This window comes from Podarcis melisellensis (genome assembly GCF_964234715.1).
Source record: "Podarcis melisellensis genome assembly, chromosome: 8".
Taxonomy (NCBI): domain Eukaryota; kingdom Metazoa; phylum Chordata; class Lepidosauria; order Squamata; family Lacertidae; genus Podarcis; species Podarcis melisellensis.
In genome coordinates, this window is record NC_138540.1 from 18,560,344 (window position 1) to 18,566,520 (window position 6,177).

General features: G+C 47.0%; 1 protein-coding gene across 1 annotated transcript in view; it reads right to left on the reverse strand.

Moving 5' to 3' along the window:
* The window catches only part of CA6 (carbonic anhydrase 6), a 36,026-nt gene extending 34,445 nt beyond the window's left edge, over positions 1 to 1,581 (reverse strand). The window contains exon 1 of the mRNA XM_081923679.1: positions 1,465 to 1,581. The gene's annotated coding sequence lies outside the window, so the exon portion shown is untranslated. The remainder of the gene's footprint in view (positions 1 to 1,464) is intronic.
* Between the last annotated feature and the right edge of the window lie 4,596 nt (positions 1,582 to 6,177).

A 6,177-nucleotide genomic window follows, 5' to 3' on the forward strand; every position in this document is an offset into this window, starting at 1 on the left:
AACTTGGCCCTCCAGCTGTTTTGGGACTACAGTTCCCATCATCCCTGACCATAGAGAGCATAAGGACAAAGCTGCCAGGCCCCAGTCCTCACCTCAGGTATTACTGCCCTGTCTACTCATCCTATTGCTACGGCTGATGGGGCCTTATCTCTCCACTTCCACAAGCCAAGTTTTACAGGTGAGCAGCGCTGCCCACCCCTCAGTCAGCTGACACCAGTGACTTCAGGTGATCCCAATAACCTTCCTTCCTTTAGCTTATAAAAGCCCAAAGAGTAATTAGCGAAAGGAAATAACACATTGAAGCATATAATTGCTGTGCAATCAAGATGTACCTCAGGAATGGCTCAGTGTGAATGGGTCCCCTTGACAGTATGCTTTTAAAGCTCATTCTTTCCCTCAAAGAAGTTATATATATTTTTACACCTTTTGGGAGTAACGGATAGACCCCTGACCAACCCCCCGCTTTATAAATAAATGGGACATACATCTGAACAGTCAGATACGCACATTCCTTTCGTGTTTAGTTCTTGGACCCAGTACTTCAGAAGGGGAAAAAAACAAGGAGTGGTGTCAGGAAGTGTGAGGAAAGGGTGTCAGGACTCTTTCTGCATTGCGGAGCTTCAAAATTGTAAAAACCAAGCCCTGGATGACAATACTGAAATGAAGCTTCATGCCTCTTGAATGAAATATATTCTCCCCACTCTGTGGATCGGACTTGAATTCGAAATATAATTATCAAACAAGACAGTCTACAGTTAGAGTTGGTGCGACACTGTGGCTAAGATGAACCAGGAAGTTGCGAGTTCAAATCCTCCCCGCCACAAACTTCCGAGGTGAGCTTAGGTGAGACAATTACATTACTTCATCACATTTCATCATCACTGCTGGTATACCCACCACACCCGCCCTGGATGGAAATAAAGCAGACTGTGAAGAAAAGTGCTTGGAATATGGAGAAAGGGAGAGTTTAGCTCCCATTCCTTTTTGGTGTGTAAAATAGACCCTGGACCACTCAACCTCCCACTTTATAAATGAACGATCAAATATGACGCTTCTGTCACAGGATGGGCCCTCAGGCCTAGTTCCTCACAAGGAGAAAGCAAGGAGGGTTATGAAGAAGTGTGGGGAAAGGGTGACCTCTGCCTGTGAAGAAAGGACAATGAGGCCTGATTTTAAGTCACATCGACTCAATACATGACTTTTAAAACACATGGCTTCCCCTCTAAAAGAATCTCTAGGTCTGTATTCACTTCCTGCACAGCCCCATTGACACCACCCTCCCACGCCACAAAGGGGTCAAAACTTTGGGAAACCCTGATCTAGAGGCTTCCTTTATTGGAAAAATCTGTAAAATTGTGTCCTTAATTATTTCAGTGAAATAATTAATTACGATGCACAATTCCACATGGATTGGAAAACGGTCATTACGTTCATAGTCTTTCACATACATGCAGTTTAACTCACCTGACCGATGTGCAGTGATGTAATTGCTATGAGATCTGAAAATGGTCCTGGCCTTAGAGATCTGGGTACCTTGGCCCCCATTCCATCCATGATCGCTGTGAAAATTCTCTCCACCATATGTAGATCTGCTTGTGACATCACAAGAGGCAGTTGGGTTCTACTATTAAACCTCCCCATCTCCTTTCTTTGTCCCTTATTTACCATTATATTCCAGTCCATGAGCTTTGCTCATTCAACACTACCAGATTATGTTGCAGTAACAGTGGAGGGTGGTGTGTCAGGGCAAATGGGGCACAGCCCCGTCACTGCCCAATGTCAGGCCCCACTTGCCTCCCCTCTTACCTACAACCAGATCACGGAGGCCTGCCAGTTTCCTCCTCCTCAAGCCACATTTGTGCCATACAGCACTATGATATTGCAGTGAACAGTTATGGCTTTTCCCCCCCCCCAAGAATTCTGGGAGTTGTAGTTTGCTAAGTGTGATGAAAGTAATTGGGAGGCACCTATTCCTGCCGTGTTTGTCCATTGCTACTTCCAAATCAGGCATATTCCTGAGTTCCTGAGTTCCACAAGTTTATTTCCCCTGCTCCTCACATTCAGCCTCCGGAAGTGTTCCTGAGCATGTGCAGAGTGCATTTATATTCCCACCAAATAACTACGGAAAGTCCCAGTTTTTCAAGGAAAGACTTACAAACAGGGAAGTAATTAATCCAGAGGGACGCGGGTGGCACTGTGGGTTAAACCACAGAGCCTAGAACTTGCCAATCAGAAGGTCGGCGGTTCAAATCCCTGCGACGGGGTGAGCTCCTGTTGCTCGGTCCCTGCTCCTGCCCACCTAGCAGTTCAAAAGCACGTCAAAGTGCAAGTGGATAAATAGGTACCGCTTTGGCGGGAAGGTAAACGGCGTTTCCGTGCGCTGCTCTGGTTCACGAGAAGTGGCTTAGTCATGCTGGCCACATGACAGCTGTACGCCGGCTCCCTCGGCCAATAAAGCGAGATGAGCGCCGCAACCCCAGAGTCAGTCACGACTGGACCTAATGGTCAGGGATCCCTTTTAATTATTCCAGAGGTGCAGCAGGTAGTTCACAGCAGCTGTCAACCATACAGCTCCCCCCCCCCTCAAGCCCCATCTTGTACCATCTTAAACACAAACACATTTATAGTGACAGAAGCTTTCATGGCTCCTGCAATGAACCAAACAATCCCCTGGACTCACACGCTCTGAATTATTACATTCAACAGATTGTGTGTCCAGGACAAAGTTACAGTACTGTACTATACTGTAGCTGGAGCCTCTATCAGGGAGGCATCCGTGCTGAAAATCCTGGCATAATTCAGGTGTTGGTATTATTTTTCCTTGCATCAGCTTATTTCTTTTTTAAAAAAATAATAATTAATAACATAGTATTGTACAGTTTGGCAGGAGCCATAGACTGGGGAGATAAGGCTTCTACAGCGGGCGATATCACTGGTCATTCACTGATTTTCTGCTCTGTAGGCATTTGAAAAAATATTATTTCTTTGCTTCCCACCTCTGGGATAACTATGCGGTTTGCTTTTCCGTGAGAATCTGGATGTGCTGCCGATGGAATCGGGCGCTTTGCACGCTCGTTTTGAAAACAACCAAATTCTTTCTCACGATGGGGGCGAGGTGGGAACAGGAGGCGTTAAGTGAACAGAAAGACAGCACAGGGATCTGCTTTTGCAGAAGGAAGAGCTGGTGTGGTTGCGCAGTGTTTGAAGGGGCTGGGGTCAACATCTCCACCGGAAAAGGTGCGCCTTAATGGAAAACAGCATCCCAGACCATAACTCTCTGTGTGCATTTATTTAAAGTTTGATAAGCAAGGGGTTTCTTGAGTGGTAAAAAGGTAAAGGTAAAGGACCCCTGACCATTAGGTCCAGTCGTGACCGACTCTGGGGTTGCGGCGCTCATCTCGCTTTATTGGCTGAGGGAGCCGGCGTACAACTTCCGGGTCATGTGGTCAGCATGACTAAGCCACTTCTGGCGAACCAGAGCAGCGCACGGAAACGCCGTTTACCTTCCCACCGGAGCGGTACCTATTTATCTACTTGCACTTTGACATGTTTTCGAACTGCTAGGTTGGCAGGAGCAGGGACCGAGCAACGGGAGCTCACCCCATTGCAGGGATTCGAACCGCCAACCTTCTGATCAGCAAGTCCTAGGCTCTGTGGTTTAACCCACAGCGCCACCCGTGTCCCTTAAGTGAAATGTGCCCTAATCCAGAAAGACTTACCGTAAGTCTTATAAGAAGAAGTAGAAGGGGGGAAAGGCATGTAAAAATGAAAATTTGCTGTGTAGATGGTTGCGATGTGCATTGTAATTCCTGTACTGAGTAGAGCTTGTAGAGGACCACCGAAATCTATTCCAGCTCTGATCCTAAGGCCCCATTCACTCTAGTCATCTAAAGCATTCTTATTCCACTTGACTTCCCCCAAAGAATTCTGGGATCTGTAATTTGGTAAGGGTGCTGAGAGTTGTTAGGCGGCCCCGATCCCCTCATAGAGCTACAATTCTCAAAGTGCTTTTAGCAATCAATCCGGGAACACTGGGAAGCGTAGCTCTGTTGGGGGGAAAGGCAAATGACTGTCTAGTTTGGGGGTGGGGAAGCTGTGGCCCTCCTGATGTTGCTGGATATACTCAATATAATCAGACCCCAAACAGCATGGGCAAGGCTCGGGGATGATGGGAGCTGTAGTCCAACAACATCTGGAGGACATCAGGCTTCCCAGCTCCGCACCAGGTGGCTTGAAGGAAGCAACTGGTCCCTTAGCCCTCATCTCTGTACTTAATCACAATATTAGGAGGGAAGGAGAGAGCGAGTGAGTAATAAAATATCATATCATAGCAGGGTACCCTACAGCACGGTTGCAAGGTTTCCTAGGGTAATTTATGCAAAAGTGCTCTGAATGGGCTGTATAAGTTACAGGCAGAACCCACCTGTTTGCAACTGCTGCCTACAGAGGAAGTCTCTCCCGCTATCTCATCTGCAATTTGTGTGGCCTAGTGGTTAGAGTGTTGGGCTATGACATTGGAGGCCAGAGTTCAAATCCCTGCTCAGCCATGAAGCTCACCTTGGCCCAGTCGTCAAATCTCAGGCTCTAACCTTCCCCACAGGGTTGTTGTGAGGGCAAAATGGAGAGAGGGGAGAACCATGGCAAGTCAGTTAAAGAGAAAGGGGTTGTCTTATGGAACTCACTGCCACTTGGTGTGGTGACCGTGATGGAAGGTCTGTCCATAGCTATATGCCTAAATGGAGCCCCCATGTTCAGAGGCAGTGAATGCTGGGAACAAACAAGGGAGGTCTGTTGCTTCTCATGCCCTGCTTGAAGGGTCTGCTGGAGGTAAAGGTAAAGGACCCCTGACAGTTAAGTCCAGTCGCGAACAACTCTGGGGTCGCGGCGCTCATCTCGCTTTACTGGCCGAGGGAGCTGGCATTTATCCACAGACAGTTTTTCCGGGTCATGTGGCCAGCATGACTAAGCTGCTTCTGGCGAACCAGAGCAGCGCACAGAAACGCCGTTTACCTTCCCGCCAGAGCGGTACCTATTTATTTACTTGCACTTTGATGTGCTTTTGAACTGCTAGGTTGGCAGGAACTGGGACCGAACAACGTGGGCTCGCCCCATCATGGGGATTTGAACTGCCGACCTTCTGATTGGCAAGCCCAAAGCTCAGTGGTTTAGACCACAGCGCCTGGGAAACATAATTCTGAACTCAATGGTCCTTTGACCCCATCCAGCAGGGCTCTTATTATTGTTCTCATAGTTCAGGGCATGGGGAGCCATATTCAGCTCGAGGGTCACATTCTCTTGTGGGCAATATTGCCAGGAAGGTGGGGCCACCCGCAAAAGATAATCATTCTTACCTTTGTGCAGCCAGCCAGCATGCAAAAGTCAGATGTTCCCACAACACTATGTCTCTCCATACTGCTTTCAGGAAAGCAAAGAGGCACTTTCCAGCTTTCCATCCAGGCAAAAGATGTGGCCTGTGACAGAGAGTGAGGCCTGAGGAGATTCCAGAGAGCCATTTGCCCCACCCCACATTATTATTATTATTATTATTATTATTATTATTATTTTGTTGGGCTCTAGTTGGCCTAGCAGGGCTCTTCTTAACTAGAATGGTCTTTCCAGTTTCCAGTAGCACCTTAAAGACCAACTAAATTAGTTATTGGTATGAGCTTTCGTGTGCATGCACACGAAAGCTCATACCAAGAACTAACTTAGTTGGTCTTTAAGGTGCTACTGGAAGGAATTTTTTTTGTTTTGACTATGGCAGACCAACACGGCTACCTATCTGTAACTAGAATGGTCTTGTTTCTGATGATGCATGTATAAGATTGTACCGAGATAAGTACAGTGGTACCTCGGGTTAAGTACTTAATTTGTTCCGGAGGTCCGTTCTTAACCTGAAACTGTTCTTAACCTGAAGCACCACTTCAGCTAATGGGGCCTCCCGCTGCTGCCATGCCACCGGAGCACGATTTCTGTTCTCATCCTGAAGCAAAGTTCTTAACCCGAGGTACCACTGTATATCATTAGATTAATCAGATCTTGTTTATTGTTGTGGGACATATGATTAAGGTAGTTTAAAGCTTGCCTCTGAGCACATGCAGAGAATGGTTTTAAAAAAAAAACAAAGGAACTCTACACATGCTCAGATGAACCAACCTATGAAAGAATTTGAGACTG